The sequence below is a fragment of the Silene latifolia genome, chromosome 11 (assembly GCF_048544455.1).
Source record: "Silene latifolia isolate original U9 population chromosome 11, ASM4854445v1, whole genome shotgun sequence".
NCBI lineage: Eukaryota > Viridiplantae > Streptophyta > Magnoliopsida > Caryophyllales > Caryophyllaceae > Silene > Silene latifolia.
The window spans coordinates 32,834,696-32,855,525 of NC_133536.1; the positions used below are offsets into that span (position 1 = coordinate 32,834,696).

A 20,830-nucleotide genomic window follows, 5' to 3' on the forward strand; every position below is an offset into this window, starting at 1 on the left:
TTGAGGCGAACACGACGAGTATTACCGACAGAGGAAGAGCCGAGTACTCACAAGCTATCACGAGAACGAACTGTCAAGAAGACCCACAATCTTCACCCGTTTCCACTTCTTCACCGAGACAGCGATTACTTCTCCGGAAATTCCAGTCATGGCCGAGGAAGCGAGTATAGCTAGTTTTTCCGAGCCGACAGCCGACAATCTATACAAGGGGTTCGAGTTACCGGGAGATGCCAGAAATTCGAACCAAAGCCTGCTTACATCACTATGGTCGAGAGAAATCGGTTTGGGGGAGCTGCAAATGAAGATGCAAATAGACATATGGAGACCTTTATTGACTATGCCGCTCTATTCCCCCACCAGATGGCGTGACCCAGGATCAAATCAAAGAGACCATGTTCATCTTCTCCCTTCGTGATGCTTTGCAAGGGAGTGGTATAGAGATCGGACCGAGCCGCTCGAGATCACGATTGGAATACATTGGCATTGGCGTTCTACAAGAAGTACTTTTCCGCTTCAAGGACGATCGCTATTAGAGCCCAAATCACGGGTTTTAAACAAGGGCCAGATGAGAATTTCCATGAGGCATGGGTCCGATTCAAGAAGTTAGTGCGAACCATACCGCACCATGGATTTGAAAAGTGGAGCTTGTGCAATCATTTTTACAATGGGTTGTACGACGATTAGAGGGCCATTTTGGATGCTTTGCACCAATGGGAGATTTGTCGAAAATTTGGGAGCAACCAAGGGGTGGAAGATCATTGACGATCTAGCTACCCACAAGGCCGAGTATGGGAATTCGAGAGGGAACTAGAGGAGAGCTGCTGAATCTTCCTCTGTTGCTGCACTTGAGGCTCTCACCGCAAGATTTGACAAGTATGAGCTAGGAGGAGCCTCCAAGGGTGGGATATACCAAGTCAACGCTGTTTCAGACGGTCCCTTCCTTTGCGAAAGGTGTGGAGTAGAGGGCCATGTCTCGAAGAACTGCCCTAGTCCCTTTGAATCTTGTGCTGCCTTTCAACACTACAGGCAGAACAACACCTACTACGAGCCACCGCATCCAAACTTGAGTTGGAGAGGCCAGAATGTTTTGAATCCAACTCAACCTCCGCCACAGCAGCAGCCATATGTACCTCCGCATCAAAAGCAACAGCAATACCAAAAGCCTCCTTATGTGCCGCAGCAGCAACAAACGCAAAATTCTGAGTTTTCCGAGCTGAAAAATCTGTTGCTAAAGGAGTCCCAAGCAAGAGAGGCCGGGATGAAGTTGCTAGAGAGCCAAATAGCTCAGTTGGCTAGCAAGAGTAACACCCGAGCTCCTGGGCACCTACCCACTCAACCCGAGCAAAAGGAGACCCTACATGCCATCACCTTGAGGAGCGGGTCCACCCTTGATGGTCCTGCCATGGTCGAGAAAGCTGTTGAGAAGAAGGAGGCAGATCCGAGTTCAAACAAAGTCAGAACGAATAAATCAAAAAAACAGTACGTCTGCCAGGTATTTCGATCGATCGATCAAGTACCTAGTCGATCGATCAAAACACGGGTTACTGAGCTTCGAATCAGAATCCAATCGATCGATCGATGAGGGTAGTCGATCGACCCATATCACTGCTGATATTGAAGAGTTTCGTCCTTTAATGCCAAATAATTTACGAAACCACTTGTTTCGGGGTACCACCGTCCCGAAAGTTTTGGGGGCAGACCCGAGTGCTGATGGGTCAGATCCGGCTCCGAAGTTCGATCCAATGACGGTTAATGGGTCTCATTTGAGACGGTCCGAGGAGGGGTCTAGCTTCAACAAAGAAAAGGTGACGGACTTCCAGCCAAAGTCCAAGGACGCTGGCGCGCGCGAATTAGAGGAGAGGGCTAAGGTGCTCCTTACAGCCCCATATCCGGAGAGACTCGTGCCAACCAAGGAACATGTATCTTTTAGCAAATTTGAGAAAGTTATTCGTAGCTTAAATGTTCAGGTACCCTTTCTTGAGTTAGTTAACCAAGTGCCAGCATATACTAAGTTTATGAAACAGTTGTTGTCAAAGAAAAAATCACTTGAACATGTTCATACTGTTGCGTTAACTAAAGAGTCTTGCTCTTACTTGTCTCACACTGCGCCCCATAAGTTAGAAGACCCGGGCAGTTTTTCCGTCCCTTGTAGCATAGACACCTTTTCTATCGAAAAGGCTTTATGTGATTTAGGAGCTAGCATAAGTGTCATGCCCTTAAGTCTAGCTAGGAAGCTTAAACGACCAGTTTGCTATTACGAGATGACAGTCCAGATGGCCGACCGCTCTGCGGTCGAACCCATAGGAGTCCTAGAGGACATACCCGTCCAGATAGGGAAGTTTTTCTTCCCTGTCGACTTTGTTGTCCTTGATATGCCTGAGGATGACCATATTCCCATCATTTTGGGAAGGCCATTTCTCGCACACTTCGCCGGTGCATCATCGATGTCGGTCTAGGTACCTTGACTTTCAAAGTGGGAAAACACTCTATTGTTTTTGCCCAGCCGGCTAAGAAAAAGGATCCCATGTGGCCTGTCACCTGTAACACGGTTTCTGAAAAGAAATCGTACTTTGTGCTTCCTGAATTGCCTATCCCTATTACTACTGCTGTGTTAACCCCTCCGCCCCAGACTGGGAGCAAGAAGGAGGAGAGACTTGTTGTTTTAGACATTGCAGGAGCTGGTTTGGGGAAGGAAGAGCAGTTGGATGCTCCAGCTGCGACAGAGCAGATCTTTTCAAGAGGCGGTCTTGGATGCCTAAGTTATGGGACCGACGAGGAAGTGGAAGATGAGCCCGTTAAGGTGAAATGGGCAGATTTGGAGTTCGACGATTCCAAGGAAATCCTTGATTGGGGAGAAGACGAAGCTGAACAGCTGAATTCTCCAACTGTCGAAGCTAAGAAGGGTGCAACTTATAAGATGAGCACCATTGAGGCTACCTCTAGCCGAGCCGTGTTTACGAAGTGGGCCATACCGTGGTCCTTTTTGATCAACTATTAGTTGATCAAGTTCGTTATAAACTTCACTTTATTGCTTTCGAACTATTTTTTTATTATTGCTTTTGTGTGCGCGAAAACTTCGCTTTTATTTTCGTTTGCTTAGAATTTTTAAGTACTTTAGACTTTGTTCTGGGTTTTGCGCAATTTTTGGCGCGTACTATTGTGCATTTGCAGGTAATTAGAGCTTATTAGCTCAAATCATTGAGCAATTACGAAGAAATAAGACGCTGCAGTAGTATTTTCAGTCGATCGACTGGCACCATTGGTCGATCGACTGAATTGCAGGTTACAGGAGCTACTGTTCACGCCCACCTGGTCGATCGACTGCCTCTTTAGGTCGATCGACCACTGCTGCTGCTATGTTCATTCACGACCTCTCCCCTGCTGTGTTTGGTCGATATGCGGTCCTAAGGGAGTCTTCTACTCCACTTTATTTCCGTCGAATTGTCTATTTCCTCTATTGCCTCATTTTTGCACAATTTTACGTTTCAAAATTGTTTTTCTTCAGTCTTATGCGTGGTACTTTTTGTCTCTTCAGGTCCTTATTGGTAGCACTGCTGGCTACTGAAACCTCCTAGCTCACGCTGGTTTGGGGAGGTTTCCTTTGCTGCGCTCAAAGTCTTGTGAGTTCCCAAGTCTTTACCTTATGTCTTTATGTTTTTATTTCCCTTTTCTCGCAAATTCCCATTTCTCTTAGCTTTCATTACATGATTTTGCACAATGGGGACATTGTGCGATTTGGTTTGGGGAAGGGTTTTGCTTCGCACTTCATTCATTTGTTTGCATTCACGTTTAAATTTCCATCTGCATTGTTTTATTTAATTTCCCATATATATACAAAATTCAAAAAAAAAAATTGAAAAATTTCAAAAAAAAAATTCCATAAAATGCACGTTTACTTTAGCATATAGGTCGAGTCGGAACGGTAGTATTTCTATGATGATTTAGCATTTGCACCTGTTTTGCCTGAGCCTTGCTTGATTAACATGTTATTAGTAGAATCGTAAATGCATATCTACGAGTTTTCGTTACATTCTTGCTGAACTTGAGACTTGACTTTAATAATTGGCAACCTACATCATATTTTCTGAGTTTTAGAGCCTATAACTGGTGACATTCATGACCAGTTCATCTAGGAATGTGAGTAGTACTCCTTATGAGACATGTTTCCTTAATTTGCATAATTATGAATTTGATCTACTTAATACCTGTTTGCATTCGGTTTGTGGTTAGTTGACACATGTGGTAGAGGTTTCCTTTTTCTCATTTTACCCATAAGCTTCACACTGCCAAAAATAACCTTTTTGTCCCATTTACTACATCCTACATTTAGCCTGCCCTTTGTCAAGCTAGTAGTCTGTTTTCTTGGGATTGTTACCCGTTTCTGGTGGCATTTGCTCTGTTGAGATGATGGTTGGAAAATGAAAGAAGGAAAGAAAGAAACAAAAGAAAAAGAAAAAAAAAAGAAAGAGAGTTCTGTACTGTTTGAAGCAGTCGATCGACTGCTCCTGTTCGTCGATCGACTGAGTGTCGAAGAGAAAAGAAAAAAAAAAAGAAAGTCAATTCGCATAGCTTATTCTTATCTTTTGGCGATTTTTGCTCCCATGTTCCATTTATATCCTATGGGGAGTTTTATTGATTACTTCTATTTTGAAGATTGTGAGTTTTGTGCTTGTTATGGCACTGTTTCGTTTGATTATGAGCAAGAAGTTGGATGTTGTCACTTGGTTCCGTTTTGGTACTAGCTTGATCACCTGTACCTCCACTTTACCATAAAATGTTTTGCCCCTTCTTACCCATACCTCACACTTCCATAATTATACCTCGGCTTGTGTCAATGGTCATCTGTTTGGTTGGAATGCATATGTATGGTCATAGAGGTCATCTTCATAATTTATTGCTGGCATGTTTTCATAGGTCGCAGTTAGGTGAGAGTCGCTACAAATTTATTCTTCCTATCTTACATATATATCACCTGCGCTTATTGAGTGATTTGAGTGGCCCGTGAGAGTCCAGTTTGATAAGTCTTTACAGTTAACGGTTCAGCAGTTTTTAACGACTTTATAACTCGTTTGCATGATTCACATTACTAATTGATTGTTGGTTTATGCATTAAATTGGTTTAGGCTTTACAGTTGTCAATTCGCTCTGAGATTGAACTCGTTCCATTAGGTCATTAGATCGAGTCTAGTTCTTGCTTGGGGACAAGCAAGGTTTGGTTTGGGGAGATTTGATGCGTGTCATTTATATGATGTTTTACATCTCTTTTTACACGCATTTCAGAGCTCATTTGTGTAATATTTGTTGCTTTTCTCCCTATTTCCGTCTACTTCCGTATTTTGTACTTTATTGCAGAAATGTGAAGAATTCGATGGGAAATCAAGCCAAATCCGCCCCCGAGTAATCTGCATTGCAATTGACGTAAGGAATCACTTAAGGAACGAGCTTGGTGCGCGATCCAAGGCCCAAAAGACAAGTCCACGAGAATAAAGAAGTCAAGTAGCAGCTCACCCGGTCGATCGACTAGTCACATCAGTCGATCGACCAACTATCGGATAACAGAAGCTACTGTTGCTGAGGAGCAGTCGATCGACCAGCCTTCGTAGTCGATCGACCAGATTTCTTTACCTGACGAGAATTAGAAAGTCGTGAATCTCAAGGCCCGTGAAGTTTAGGTTTTAGAAATAAGTTGTTGCGTTTATTTTCTATATAACGTAACACCAACATCAAGTCTAGATATTCAGAAATTTACATCAAGTTTTAGCATTAGGTTTTCATTCAAAGTTCTTTATCGAATAATTAGGGTTTGGAATTATCGTGAGCATCGAAATTCGGTTCTTATTAATCAACCTTACCCCTGCAATTCGGTATTTCTCCTGTCTACTTTCAGTTTACGTATTTTGCTAATAGATTAGAATTGATAGTTAGTGTTCCCAAGCCAATTATCGTTTCATCATCATTGTTATTTATCTTAAGCATGAATTCCGTAATTGTCATAAGTTTTATTGTTGTTTTTACCTTCATCATGAGTAGCTAAATAGCTTGTGCTAGGATGTAGGCGATTTATGGTTAGGCGGCATTAGATTAGACACGGACTGAACCCGCGTGTCAGTCGATCGACTGACATAGTTGGTCGATCGACTGACCTTGTAAGGTTACCCCTCGTTTTAATTGTTTTTAATCTTGTATTTAACGAATCGAATGCATGCGACCAGTTAGATACCTATTTTGTGACCGACCCATTAGATCGAAAGATAGGGTAGGTTATTTGACCATCAATTAATTCGACTAAACTGTGCTAAGATCGAAAGATAGGTATAGTTTAGACCATTAGTCGCTTTTCAGGACGAAAGTTAGTATTAGTGACATTAGGGACCTTTAGCGAGATCGAGAGACGCTATTTGTTAGGAGTGGACCGAGAGGACCTCTTATTTCCCGCCTTACCTGTGTTTATTTCAGACCGACTTAGTTGCTGCCGCCGAAGCTATAATGACCCGATCATCCTAGTACCCTTCTTTTATCTGTTTAATTCATATTTTTAGTTTATTTTCCTTTTATTGCCATTAGCTATAGAACAATTCAATTCAACCCCTATAATTGCTACCTTAGACTTTCATTAGACAACTAAAGTTTACAACTGCCTCCTTGCGGATCGACCCTGTTACCACTAGCCTAGGTTAGTCTTAATAGGAATTATAAATTTTATCTTTGGTACTCACAACGACGGGTATCAGGCCTAACTAGAAATTTTTGGGCTGAAGCTATTAGTACTGCATGCTATGTTCATAATCGAGCTTTGATTAGACCTATTCTCAAGAAGACTCCTTATGAGCTTCTTAGGGGACGTAAACCTAACATATCACATCTACGTTGCTTCCGGAGTAAATGTTTTGTCCATAATAATGGTAAAAATAGATTAAGCAAATTTGATCCCGTAAGACGACGGTATTTGTCGGTTATTCTAATCATAGTAAAGCATATAAGGTCTTTAATAAAAGAACCTTATGCATTGAAGAAAGTGTTCATGTTGTTTTTGATGAGAATAACATGTTTGACAAAGTCAACAGGATGAGGAAGAAGATTTGAACGAACCGATTTCCGGCTATCCAGGGGATGAACTTCCGAATGGATGTGGAAGATAAAGAAATTGAGGGCACAAATGATGAACAAGGAACCCCTTCGAATGATAAAGGAAAGAGTACTGAGAGTTTAGTTGATGATACTACAACCTCTTCTCAATCCAAGCAATTGGAGGATAAAGTTATAACTGATGAAGATATAACTTCAACTTCAAATCAACGAACTAAGTCCAAAGTTATAACTGATTCTGTTATAACCCCAGACTTGGACTCAGGGGGAACAAGGCTTGGACCCCAATCATTCGAAGAAGACGAGACAAGATCAGATGAAGATGTGCCTCATATTTCTAAGAAATGGAAATATAAGGATTCCCATCCAATGGAAACCATCCTAGGAAGTTTGAATGAAGGCGTTCGAACTCGGAGAAGACTTAACAATTTCTGCTCTTTCTACTCATTTTTGTCAACCATTGAGCCAACAAATATCAAAGAAGCACTTGCCGAACCAGATTGGATCGTGGCAATGCAAGAAGAGCTTCAACAGTTCGAACGAAACAAAGTGTGGCATTTGGTTCCAAGACCTAAAGATCGAACGGTCATCGGTACGAGATGGGTGTTTAGAAACAAGTTGGACGATACAGGAGTGATTGTTCGAAACAAAGCTAGATTGGTTGTACAAGGGTATAATCAACAAGAAGGAATTGACTACGATGAGACCTTCGCTCCTGTAGCCAGACTTGAGGCTATTAGATTATTAATAGCATTTGCTGCTCATAAAGGAATAAAACTTTTTCAAATGGACGTTAAAACAAATTTTTCTTAACGGTTATTTGAATGAGGAGGTTTTTGTTGAACAACCACCAGGATTTCTCGATAGCAAGTTTCAAAACCACGTTTTTAAATTGGATAAAGCTTTGTATGGTTTGAAACAAGCTCCGAGATCGTGGTACGACAGATTGTCAAAATATCTTCTAGAAAGTGGTTTTAAAAGAGGATCTGTCGACAAAACCCTATTCCTGAAGACTGAGGTTTCCGATTTATTAGTCGTTCAAATTTACGTTGATGATATTATTTTTGGTTCAACTAATAATCGTCTATGCAAGTATTTTTCAGATTTAATGACCTCAGAATTCGAGATGAGCATGATGGGAGAACTCAAGTTCTTCCTTGGACTTCAAATCCAACAAACTCCTGAAGGGATTATGATACACCAACAAAAATACATCAAGGAGCTAATCAAGAAATTCGGTATGGAAAATTCTAATTCTAAGCCAACTCCTATGGGTACTGAAAAGAAGTTGACCTTAGATGAGAATGGTAAGTCTGTCGATGAAACGACTTATCAAGGTATGATTGGCTCACTTCTTTATTTAACTGCTAGTCGTCCGGATATTATGTTTAGTGTATGCGTTTGTGCTCGATTTCAATCGTGCCCTAAAGAATCGCACATGATGGCAGTTAAGAGAATCTTGAAGTATTTGATCGGTACATCTAAATTATATCTGTGGTATCCTCTTGAGTGTAATTTCGATCTCATAGGGTGTTCAGATGCAGATTATGCAGGATGTTCACTTGACAGAAAAAGTACTTCCGGCATAGCCACATTTGTTGGACCATGTATCATCACGTGGGGATCCAAGAAGCAAAATTCCGTTGCATTATCTCTCGCTGGCCGAATACATTCTTCTTTGGACTGGTATGTTCTCAACTTTTATGGCTTAAGCAACAACTATGTGATTATGGTGTTAATGTTGGGTGTATACCTATTCTGTGTGACAACACAAGTGCTATAATTATCTCTAAAAACCCTGCACAACATTCACGTACTAAGCATATAGACATTAGACACCATTTTCTACGGGATCATGTAGATAAGGGCAACATAAGAATGGAATTTTGTAGTACAGAAAAACAATGGGCTGACATTTTTACCAAAGCATTGGCTAGAGAACGTTTTGAGATTTTACGATTGGAAATTGGTTTAATTGGTGGCAACTAAACTTGTCACAAAATTTTATTCTCTATATGACTGACTAGATTTGACGAGATTGTATGACTGTGTCCGTATTTTTAGTTGCACTTTTATGTATGTCAACTTTATATTATATTCTGAGAATATTCCGTTTTCTAGTCATATATATTTTAAGTTTACTATGAGCCAAGAGTCGTAACCAACTACTCGTTTCTCTTGCCAAAACCGAAATTTCCATAAAATTATCTCTCACCATATCTTACTTTATCCTTATATATCTTACCATATCTTTTACCCTAACCACTTGTCTATCTTTTGGTAAATCCTTTATTAACAAAAAAAAAAAAAAGGAAATTTACCTAACTCATCTCCACACGCCACCTCCACTATCCTACTTCCCCTAAATGTCTATTACCATAATGAGATTCCAACTCCCATAAATACTCCCTCCTACCGTCACCATCACCATCACAAACACAAAACCCAAAGATCACTTTTTAGACTTTTCTACACTCATAACCTCCAAAAATCCTTTCACCATCATGACTCCTCCCTCAACTCGCTTTCACTCGCCCTCAACTCGGTCCACAACTCGGACCGGGTCATCCAAACCTTCATGCACCAAAACCTATGTCCCTATCAAAACTCCCTCACCTTCTTCAAACCAAAAACCAACTAACCCCGATCATAACCGGGTTGATCCTAACTTAGAAGGGAAAAGACGGAAGTTGAATAAAGGGAAAAAGAAGGACGTGGGGTTTGAAGACTCGGTGGAAGAAACTGAGGTTATAGCTACTCAAGAAGGTCCTCAAAGGACAATGTTTCGGGAATATATGCCGAATGCAACATCAAAGGGGCTTGATACTCTTCGACCCACCGCGGATGAAAGAACTCGTGTCAACAATGTGATGAGATACGGTATTCATGGTGGTCGCCTCTATTCCGAAAAGTGGTATGGAAAAATCGAAGCCTTGCAATTCTTTAAGGATTTCTTGAATTTTCAAGAATGGAAGAAAGTTTGTTCCTTTGTTGGTCCGGTTTATCCTATAGAGGTAATCCAATTTTATTCTTCCGTCTCTATAAAAAAAAATGTGTTGCATGCGGTGGTAAATGATACCGAAGTCAAAATCTCCCTTGCCGATTTTTGTACTCTGTTTTCGGTCCCTGATGATGGGATCGAAATAAATCCGAGTGCGGAATGGGGAGATGTGACGGAGGAAGAGGAGCTTAAAATTAAGAAGTCGTTTGATGTTGATGCTACGGGGTCGAGTAACATGCTTGCGGGATCGTTTACCCCAAAATTGAAATTCTTTCTTAATTTCATTTGGAACACGGTTGTTCCGCGACGGGGTGGTCATGATAAGTTGTCTAGCTATGAGATGTTGTTGTTGTCTAGGTGGCTCGAGGGAACCAAAGTTAGTCTCCCTTGTCTTGTGTTTCATAAAATCATTCAAACTAGTGTTTGTGTCACTGAGGAAAAATTTTATACAACTTTGGATTTACCTTATGGCATGTAGGTCTCTCGACTTTTGGAACAAAAAGGGGTGATTGGGATTTCCAGTTATGGTGTAAGGGTGAAAGATGAGATGTGTGACACTCATCTTAAATTGATGAAAGTCGGTGCTATTGGACCCGACTTGGTGTTTTTGTCAAAAGGGAATGTGGTGGAGAAATCGTCTGATCATGGTGAAGTCTTGTCTTATTTACATGGGCTTGAAACACGAGTGGATGCTATGGCTAAGGATGCGGCTAGGGCGGCAAAAGAGTGTGTTCGTCATTCTAGCTCGTTAGCTAATTTGGCTAGTCAAGGTGGAGCCTTGTGGAAGGAAGGGAAGGCTATGCATGAGGATATGCGGGTTGTGTACGAGGCTACTCAAGCCTTGTCAATGAAGGTGCTTAATTTTGAGCGGTGTCTCACGGCTCAAGCTAATCACGTCCGTTCATGCTTCGATCGTCTCGACTCTCTTGAGTTTAGGACCCGTCCCGGTTATATCAACCCAAATGTCGTGAAACGTGACATTCCTTAAACCCGTCCTCCTCTTTTCCTTGCCTTTTCTTTTGTTAGACTTTATATTTTGCATAATTGTCTAATTCGGCCCATTTTGGCTTTCTTCTCATTCGGCCCATTTGGCTTAAAACTCTTGTTCTTATTCGGCCCAGTTGGCAATTAGACTAATTTGGTTTGTAGTATGCTTACTTTCTATTTTGGCATGTTAATGTAGATTACTTTCTCGTTTTCTAATATCTCGTTGCATGCTTACATTGTGTCTCGACTAATATTATTCTAGTTGTTTTATGTCTTTTCTCGTCTTTTCGATGATGTCAAGAGGGGGAAGAAATCTTCGTGACTTAAGTATTTGCCTAAGCTTGCTCCTTGTCGGAATCTTTAATCTCTTAAGGTCCTTAGAAGCTATACTTTGTATATAAGTGATTGTTCTTGCGTTCAACTGTCTATGATTTTTTATAGTATTTTGTTGAGGGGGAACTTACACTTAGTCACAAATCTTAAGAGACTTGTCATCATCAAAAAGGGGGAATTTGTTGGACCATATAGATATATGATTAAGTTTTGATAATGACAAGTGTATGTTTTATTTTATATACTCTTACTTGTAATTGTTTGTTCAAGTCTTTGTTAGATTAACTTAGGTTTACAAGTTTAGCAAGTAATGTTATAGCTCTCTTAGCTATAACATTGAAGATTTGTGAAGCGTCATTCAAGTCATGTTATAGCAGCTTGAGCTATAACATTAGAAGTTCTTAAGGCATCATAAGCAATCGTAACAAGTTTCGAGTATGATGATCATTCAAGCAAAAGGCTAGATCAAGTCTTGAACAAAGCTCAAGATGAAGAGCTTTTGGTCAAGATTAAGAGAAGATCCTTTATGAAGATCTCCAGGAAGATTAGTTAGTATAGGTCTTCATCTAATGACGGTATCTTAAGATAAGAATATTGGGAAGTAAAGTTATAGCTATTTCACCTATAACTTTATCGACCAAACTTAAAGTTATAGTTGTTTCTACTATAACTTTAGGTAGCATTTTAAAGGCACGATTTTAATAGTTTTAAAATCATTTTTCAAAGAGTAAAATTCTCTTAAACATATTTCGAAATCTTTTGTATATAGTAGAGTTGAATTATGGGTTATTATAATTGGTGACTTGCATATTCCTATTGGTTAGTAAAACGACTTATGGGTCGTCATGCTACCTAGGGTTTGCTAGTCTATCTAATCTAACCCTAATCCAAGGAGATAGGTTTTATCCAAGATGGACACGGGCCTAGGGTTTCACCGTGAGTGCAAACCCTTGGGGCGTGTGAGGTTGTTGAGATTAAGTAAACTATCTAATCAAATCTAGCTTATATTTATATAAGATACTTTCCTATCTTTATAATATATGATTTGATTTGTTTATTTATCCTAACATCTTAAAGATATAGTTTTACTTGTTAAATAAGATTTACTTTTATCTTATTTACCTAAAACTAAATTATCTTGGATTAAATTCAGGGAAGAGATAAAAATTTATCTCTTATACCCTTGCCGCCTATTCTACGGCATTCTAGGGTTTCGTGCAAACCCTAGTACCCACTTCTACTATAAATACAATTGATCATTCTTCATTTATCTAAGCTTTTCGAAATACAAGAAACTTTGCAAAACATATTTAAGCTTAATTCTTAATTGTCTTATTGTTTTGTTTTAGAAAATATTTACGAAAAGTCGTGCTCTTCAAATTGCTTATCTTTCCTTAAGATTACGTCATAAGATTATAGTACTTCATATTGTTTCTTACTCGTTCAATTGTGTGAACACTTAGAAGAACAATCAAGTGCTTTCTTAGTAACTTAAGATAGTCAAATCGAATATCTAGTGATATTCAAATCGAGTTATAGTTAGAGTTAACTATACGAGTTGGGTTGATAATTTTGTAATCCGGAGTAAGGTACTAAAATTATTAATCGAGAATAGTGGACGTAGGCTTCGACGTGTGAAGCTGAACCACTTCAAATATCGTGTGTCTTTGCATCTTTCGTTTCAGTCATTTCATTCGTTCATAATCAATTAGTTAATTAGTTAAAGTTTAATCAATAAACTTTAAGTAATTAATTACCTTGATATAAAATAAAAAGTAGGCATAATTTTTAAATACTCAATTCACCCCCCCTCTCGAGTATTTCGGGTGTGATAGACTCTTCATGCTTCTACCAACTAATATGACAAATAAACTAAATGGAAGTCCTAAATTGACATTGTTTATACCGCATCAATCAAAATAAAGCCACATAGTCATTAACATAAAGAAGAAAAATGAGATTGGATAGATCATACCATGCGGTCTTCAATTTTCTCATGTCTCGGATGTGGCGTAGTCGATCAATGTGAACAAGGATAGAACAAACACAATATATACAACAATATATACAAGACTACACTACAAAGGAAATGAACTTGTTTTTGGTTTTTCAATTTTTTAAATTTTTTTGGATTTTCGAAATTTTTGATTTTTTGGATTTTTAAATAAAAGTTAAGTTAGAATTCCCCATCCCCACACTAATATGGGCATTGTCCTCAATGGCCAAAATGATGGGAAATTATGCAAGTATGATGCATGAATTATACACTAAATGCAAGCTATACTAATCTACACGACATGATGCATGGGTTTTTGTTTATGACGGAGAGCATAATTTAGATTACCTCCCGTTGCGTATGTATGTACTTCCCCAAACCGAGATAGACATTATTTCTAATGTCCTAAAGTTGAGGTAGTTCATGCACACAAGATGCAATGCATGAAACTAATTGTCATTTTGGATTTTCAAAAGTGGGAACAATGAAATAAGAACACCTCAATGGGGCCGAGGTGTTAGTCCTCTATGTTGCTAGGACTCTCCAACCATGATCAAGATAAAATAAATAAAACAAAGAAAGAAGTAGACAAACCTCAAGAGGGTAGGAGCCTCCAAAGCTTGCTAGTCTTCCACCATATCATCATTGTCATCATCTTCCTCAATAGAAGTGGACTCATCACCACTTCCCTCTTCATTTCCTTGCTCACTTCCTTCATCATCTTCATTTACCTCTTCTTCAATGCCCTCATCATCAACAACCTCATCACCGACAACCTCATCATCACCCGATCTCTCACCCCTAGATGCACTTGGAAAGAAGACTTCCCTATCCGCCCAACTAGGCAAAGGACATGAAGGATCAAGTAGTCCTTGCCTAGCTAAATGAAGGAGGGGTGGATATTGGGCCAAGTATGCATCTTCCCGGTCCTTATAAGCTTGTTTGTGCATCTCTTGCATAAGTAAAGTCATGTAGTCATTGCTTGCTTCAACACCTTCGGGTTTGAACTCTTGATACTTGAATGGATAGGGTGGTGTGACAATGGAGGAGGAGGGCATTTCGATTTCGCCCCTTTGTTGACGGATGATGTATTCGGCTTTTTTTGAGAGGGGAAGAAGGTAGTTGGTCCGATGGACACTCAAACGGCATATCTTGGAAGGCAAAGTAAAAGATCTAGCATCATTAGTGAGCCACCCATATTTGGTGTCAAGGGAATTATGCGTCACCCACTTGTACTTGTTAATCATGGCATCCATGTCAATGAGATGACCCCCTTTTTTCGCCACATACTTGCTATCCTTGTTGAAATTCGGATCAAAGTACTTGGCTAAAAGAGTAACTAGACCTCAATTTACGATAAAAGCGGTGCCTTGCTTTCCACAATCAACATTGAGCCATTTTTCCACCAAAAGCCTTAGAGCATTGTAAGGCTTGGTGAATTCCCTTCCAATATTTAAGGCCGACTCAAGTAGAACACAATCGAGCTTGGTAAAGTGGTTAGTGTCTTTTCTTGCAATGATAATATTCCCGATGACCTTGTGCCACACTCTAATGCCCGGATGGTGGACTAATAGAGCGCGACTAGCATGAAAGTTCTCAAATTTCCTCCCGGAAATCGCCTCCCAAAGAGGAGTGGGGTCATATTTTTCGGGCTTCCTGTAATAATGAGGTGTATCACTAAGACCTAATGCTTTACCCAAGTCATCAAAGGTGATGCGCCTATTCACATTGGCAAGGCGGAACTCGATGTTTTCTCTAGTCTCTACCTTATTTACTTTCAAAGAACTCAAGAATTCTAAGGTAAGGGAGGGGTATGTCAATTCTCTTGTTGCAAACAATTTTCCCAACCCCATGGCTTCAAAGAAGGCTTTTGTTTTTTTATGGACACCCAATTTGTTCAAGGCATCTTCACATATGAATTTGGTGGGTAGAATGGATTTTGTAGCATACTTGGCAAATTTATCCCTATGGGTGTTAGAAATGAAAATTACCTCCGGATAGTTTGATAATTGAGCAATTTCCGGAGTTGTTGATGTTGTTACTTCCAAGGGAGGATTTTGTTGTTGATGAACTTCCAAGTTTTCACTAGCAACCACCATAGCCAATGAGGCTTTCTTTGCTTGAAGACATTGTTGCCTTGTTGAGAGTGCCTTTTCCTGAGGTGCCTTTGTTGATCCTTTTGTTCTTGCCATTGATGATTATACCAAGAAAAGAGTGAAAATCTTCAATTTCCAATAATACCCAAATCGATTGTAAGATGAAAGGCTTTGCCTTTGTAATTCAAAAAGCGACTCAAAGGTTGAAGATTTTGGTGCTTGGATTGATTATTGTTGGAAAAGGAGTGATTAATTGTTGTTGTAAGGAAGTTTGGATTTGATTTTGTTGAATTTGGTTGAGGAAATCCTGTTTTGGTGGTGGAGAGGATGAGGGTTTTTGAGTTTTGGTAGTGTTTTGAATGAATGAATGAAGGAATGAATGTGGGAGGGGTATTTAAAAACCCCCGAAAATTTTGAAACTGCAGGGGATGACGGGCGTCTTTCCTTCGGGACGCTCGGATTCTGCCTATTCTGGGTTCAGGAATTCTCGCCTAAAGACGGGCGTCTTTCAGCTGGGACGCTCAGATTCTTTGACTGCAGGACGAGCGTATTCCACTGAAGACGGGCGGATTCTGATACAGCAAGCTTTCTTATTTTGCACTGGCAAAAAGACGGGCGTCTTTTTGCAAAGACGAGCGGATTACTGAAGACGAGCGTCTTCTCTGCTAGGACGCTCGGATTCTTCGACAGTCCCAAAATTTCAATTTTACAGCTCAAAAGGACGGACGGATTCTGCCAAAGACGCTCGGATTCTTCAACAGTCCCAAAATTTCAATTTTACAGCTCAAAAGGACGGACGGATTCTGCCAAAGACGCTCGGATTCCCTAAAGACGGGCGGATTCCCCTGAAGACGCTCGGGTTCTCCCTGGTCTACCCGGATTCAGTTCCATCCGTGCACTTGCATATCCCGTGTCATTTTTCATTCTTCAAATCCCGTGTTCTTCATTGTAGGGGCACTACAAAGACATGAATAGCCTAGGCAAATGCTATCCCCACACTAAGCTAAAGCACTACACATTAATTAAATCATTAGTCCCTCCCTCACTTCTCTCAAAAATGATAATTATCTTGATCAAAGCATAAAAATCCAAAAATGACAAAAATGCAATGTAAGAATTAAAATGCAAGTTAGGGAGTTAGAAATATTTACAAATGGTGGTTTAGGGAGGACTCCACCAAACTCTCATCCTTAGTGAGATGTCATGGGGGCATGTCCAAGGTGTTGTTGATGTTGCTCAACACCTTGAAGAAGTAGTCAAAAGCTTGTTCATTATCATGATAAAGATCATCAATAGATCTTTGCACTTGTTGTCCTTCATGTTGGTCTTGATCGATAGCATTACCAATATAGGGATTGAAAATCCCTTCAAACTCATCATCCCAAAGACCACAAACTTCATCTACTTGGTCACTAAAGATCTCTTGAGTTGATAGAGACAACTCTCCCACTTTCTTGTCTTGGCCAATGAGGCCATCCTCTTCATTGCTTGACTTTGGTGAGCTTTTCAAGCTCTCTTTATTATAATTCACTTGCTCTTTGAATGGAGCATCATCGATTTTCTTTTTCCATTGGTGTAACACCCCCATTTATTTAAGGGCTTGAACTAGGACTCCTCAGATAAAGAAGGATGTTACCATCTCGGAAACCCGAGGCAGTAGATAACAAAGAGAAAGATAAACAGTACTTTAAATTAAAAGTTTATAATGTTTACAACGGGAATAAAACATGTCTCAAACTGAAAATAAAGTCTGACAACTAAACAAAACAAAAGTGGGCTAGCTCTAAGTCAGGTGATCCATGCTCTCTCCATGCCAGCTCCCAATGTCTCAACAACCTGTCAATCTGCTCCCCATTAAAAGGATCATCACAGGCATACACGAATACACAGGGTCAACCGCGAGGTTGAGTAGGTAATACGATATAATAAAGAATGTAATGTTATGATCCTCCATTCAGCTCCATCACACACATCCCCGGAACGCCCAGCCATACCGATCCCCGGTATACTATATATCGACCGTAGTCGATCTGCCAGCTCGCAGCTGAGGACACCAGGGCAAGTCCTGCAGAACCCGCCTGGGCCTTAATCACAATAATCTCATCTCCTCCAACTCCAACTCTGATGCAAATGCAATGTATGAAACGTATGAAACAATAATACTCAACAAGATAATTAAGGTAATCAGATAAGTCATATAATCACCAAACATGCCAACTCTTTATAATCGTAAGAATTCAATCAGTGTATTCCCCTACCTCAGTACTGCAGTCAAATAGTCGGGTGCTCAGTAATATTCCACAACAAATTCGCCCTCTGAAAGATAAATAAATGATAAACAATTACTTAAACCATTCCCGTTCCCAAAATAGAAAGTTACTTAAAATAGAAACTTCTTAAAATAGAAAGTTTCCTTAAATGGAAACTTTCCCGATCTAACAGCTTTTCTATTTTACCACCCCGACTCAAACCCGTCTCTAAACATTTAAATAACTCGGGAATTAATTAGCTAAATAAGAGTACGATACATAAAAGATAAAACAAGTTCTACGATTAAAAGAATCGAAACAACATTAACTAATCCTATTAACCCGCCTCCTACAACCCGCACCTTCACTCTCTCCCACACCCCTCACGCGCCGCCTGAACCACCACGAACACCACCAGGCCTGCTCCCCTCTTCGACCCCACCACCAACAACCGACCCCAATCTGGTCGACTGCCGCCGGCGAGTCAAACCAGGGCCGTCATTTGGCCTGGTTCACCACCGTGCCTCACCAAACACCCCCCTGTCCTCGACTCACAACCACCGCAGCCATCACCTAACCCCTGCCAAACCACCACAGCCCTGCTCGCCGTCAGACCACGCCCTCAGACGCCGTGACACCACCGTTTCGACCTCCCCCGAATCCACGGTGGTGCCACCCCAACCTAAACATCTAAAACCCGCCTGAAAACCCCTGCTAACACCCGTTTGATTAAGCCTATCAATAACACCTCTCGCCGCCAATTCTGCCGCCAAGAACCTCCCTAACCGCCACCAATAGGGATGACACAAACCACCCAATACCATATCCCCGACACAAACCACCAACATCACCTCCCTGAGCCACGTCACAACAAACAAAACTCGACAGAAAACGAAAACAAAAGAGAAGGTTGCACTCATACCTTTTTCCGCCACCTCAACAGCCACCAGGGTTAACTATGGACGTCGACAACCACCCTAAGGCCTTCCTTGCTGCTCCGTCAACACCTACACTCACTCTCTCTCTCTCGATTTGCGTGATGGTTGGGAAATGTGCCGCTGAAATGAGGTAGGCGGGTGAGGGAGTGGGGTTTTGTAGTGTTAGGGTAGAATTAGGTTAAACTTAGGTTAATTGGTTAATTGGGTCATGGGTAAACGGGCCTGGGTCAACGGGTAAATGGGTAAGTGTAGTAAAAGAATTAGTTAACGTGACTTCGTTCAGTTAAACCCGTCTTAACAAGTTTACGAATAACTCGATCATACGATATCAATACGACTAAACAATTAACTTGACTCAATTAGCGATATAAAATACGGAGTATTACAATTGGAATTCCGACTTCTTCCTATCATCCTTCCGGCTATAATTATCAACCATAAAACATGGTTCATGCAGACGGGGAGCTCTCATGGTCTTGTCAAGATTGAAAGTTATGCTCTCATCTCCCACTTCTAGAGTGAGCTCTCCATGCTTCACATCAATTACCGCACCCGCGGTGTGTAAGAAAGGTCTTCCTAGAATGATTGGAATGTTGGAGTCTTCTTCCATGTCAACAATGACAAAGTCCACCGGGATGAAAAATTTCCCAACTCTTACGGGAACATCTTCTCATATCCCTAATGGTGTCTTCGTTGATCGATCGGCCATTTGGAGCGTGATATTGGTGCATTTAAGCTCTCCCATCCCTAATCTTTTACTTACCGAGTACGACATAACACTCACACTAGCCCCTAGATCACATAAGGCTTTGTTGATCGTGGTGTCGCCAATGGTACACGATATTGAGAAGCTTCCCGGATCTTTAAGTTTTGGAGGTGAACTCCCTTGAAGGATTGCACTACTCACCTTAGTAAAGGCGATAGTCTCAAGCTTCCGGATCAACTTCTTCTTTGTAAGGATGTCTTTCATGTATTTCGCATAGGCCGGCACGTGATTGATTAATTCCGTAAAAGGAATCGAGACTTCCAAATTCTTCACAATCTCCATAAACTTTCCAAGTTGGTCATCAAATTTGGGCTTGGCTTGACGACTTGGAAAAGGAAGTCTAATCACAATGGGCTCCTTCTCCTTGGCCTTGTCTTCATTTTTCTTTGAAATTTCTTCTTTTGATGGTTCTCCATCCTTGGAGTTTTGCACAATTTCTTCTTTGTCACTAGCTTCCACAACTTCATCCTCATCTTGCTTCTTCGGTGCTTCATACCTTGTACCACTTCTCAAGTGAATGGCACTAACCGTTTCATGTCTTGGGGGATTACTTTGAGGTGGTAATTGCCCCTTTTTGTCTTTGTGAGCTTGAAGATGCTAGTTGAGTTAATTGGGTTTCCAACATTTTGGTGTGAGCTAGGATGATGTTGATGGTGATTTCCTTTGCTTGACTATCTTTTTGTATTTGAGTGAAAAACTCTTGTTGATTCTTTTGCATTTGGAGGACCGCTTTTTGAACATCAAAACCTTGGTCATTTTGTTGATTGTATGGAGTTTGATTTTGGTAACCTTGGTTTTGGTTGTAAAAGGGTCTTTGATTTTGGTTTCTCATGGGAGGTGGGGTGTATGTTGGTTGAGGGTTTTGAACATTTTGGCTTTTGTATGAGAGATTTGGGTTGAATTTGGTGTTTTCATTGTAATAATTGGAGTAAGGGTACCACTCTTGTATGCTTGGAAATCATTTACTTGTTCATTTGTTCCCCTACATTCACTTTGGTCATGTCCCAAAGTTCCACAATTGTCACATATCCCACTTAGGATTGATGAAGATGCCGTCATGGCATTAAGATGATGCTTTGATGATTTTGAGGCTTCTTCAAGTCTAGCCATAGATTTTTCAAACTTCAAATTGATGGTATCAATGTGAGCACTAAGTTGAGCACCCAATTGAGTAATGGAGTCCACTTCATGCTTTCCTCCTCTAGTAGCCTTGCGAGGTCTACTATATTGTGAGTTATGGACCGCCATTTCCTCAATCTTGTTCCAAGTTTGATTGTCATCAACTTCGGTGAACATTCCATTTGATCCCATGTTGAGAATGTTTCTTGAGTCTTCATAAAGACCGTTCCAAAATTGTTGTACCAAGAACCACTCGCCA

General features: G+C 40.5%; 1 non-coding gene across 1 annotated transcript; it reads right to left on the minus strand.

The window, feature by feature from the left end:
• Positions 1 to 525: 525 nt before the first annotated feature.
• On the minus strand, positions 526 to 632 carry LOC141616120 (small nucleolar RNA R71). Its single transcript, XR_012530490.1, has one exon. It is a non-coding gene; the product is annotated as a small nucleolar RNA R71 (small nucleolar RNA).
• Between the last annotated feature and the right edge of the window lie 20,198 nt (positions 633 to 20,830).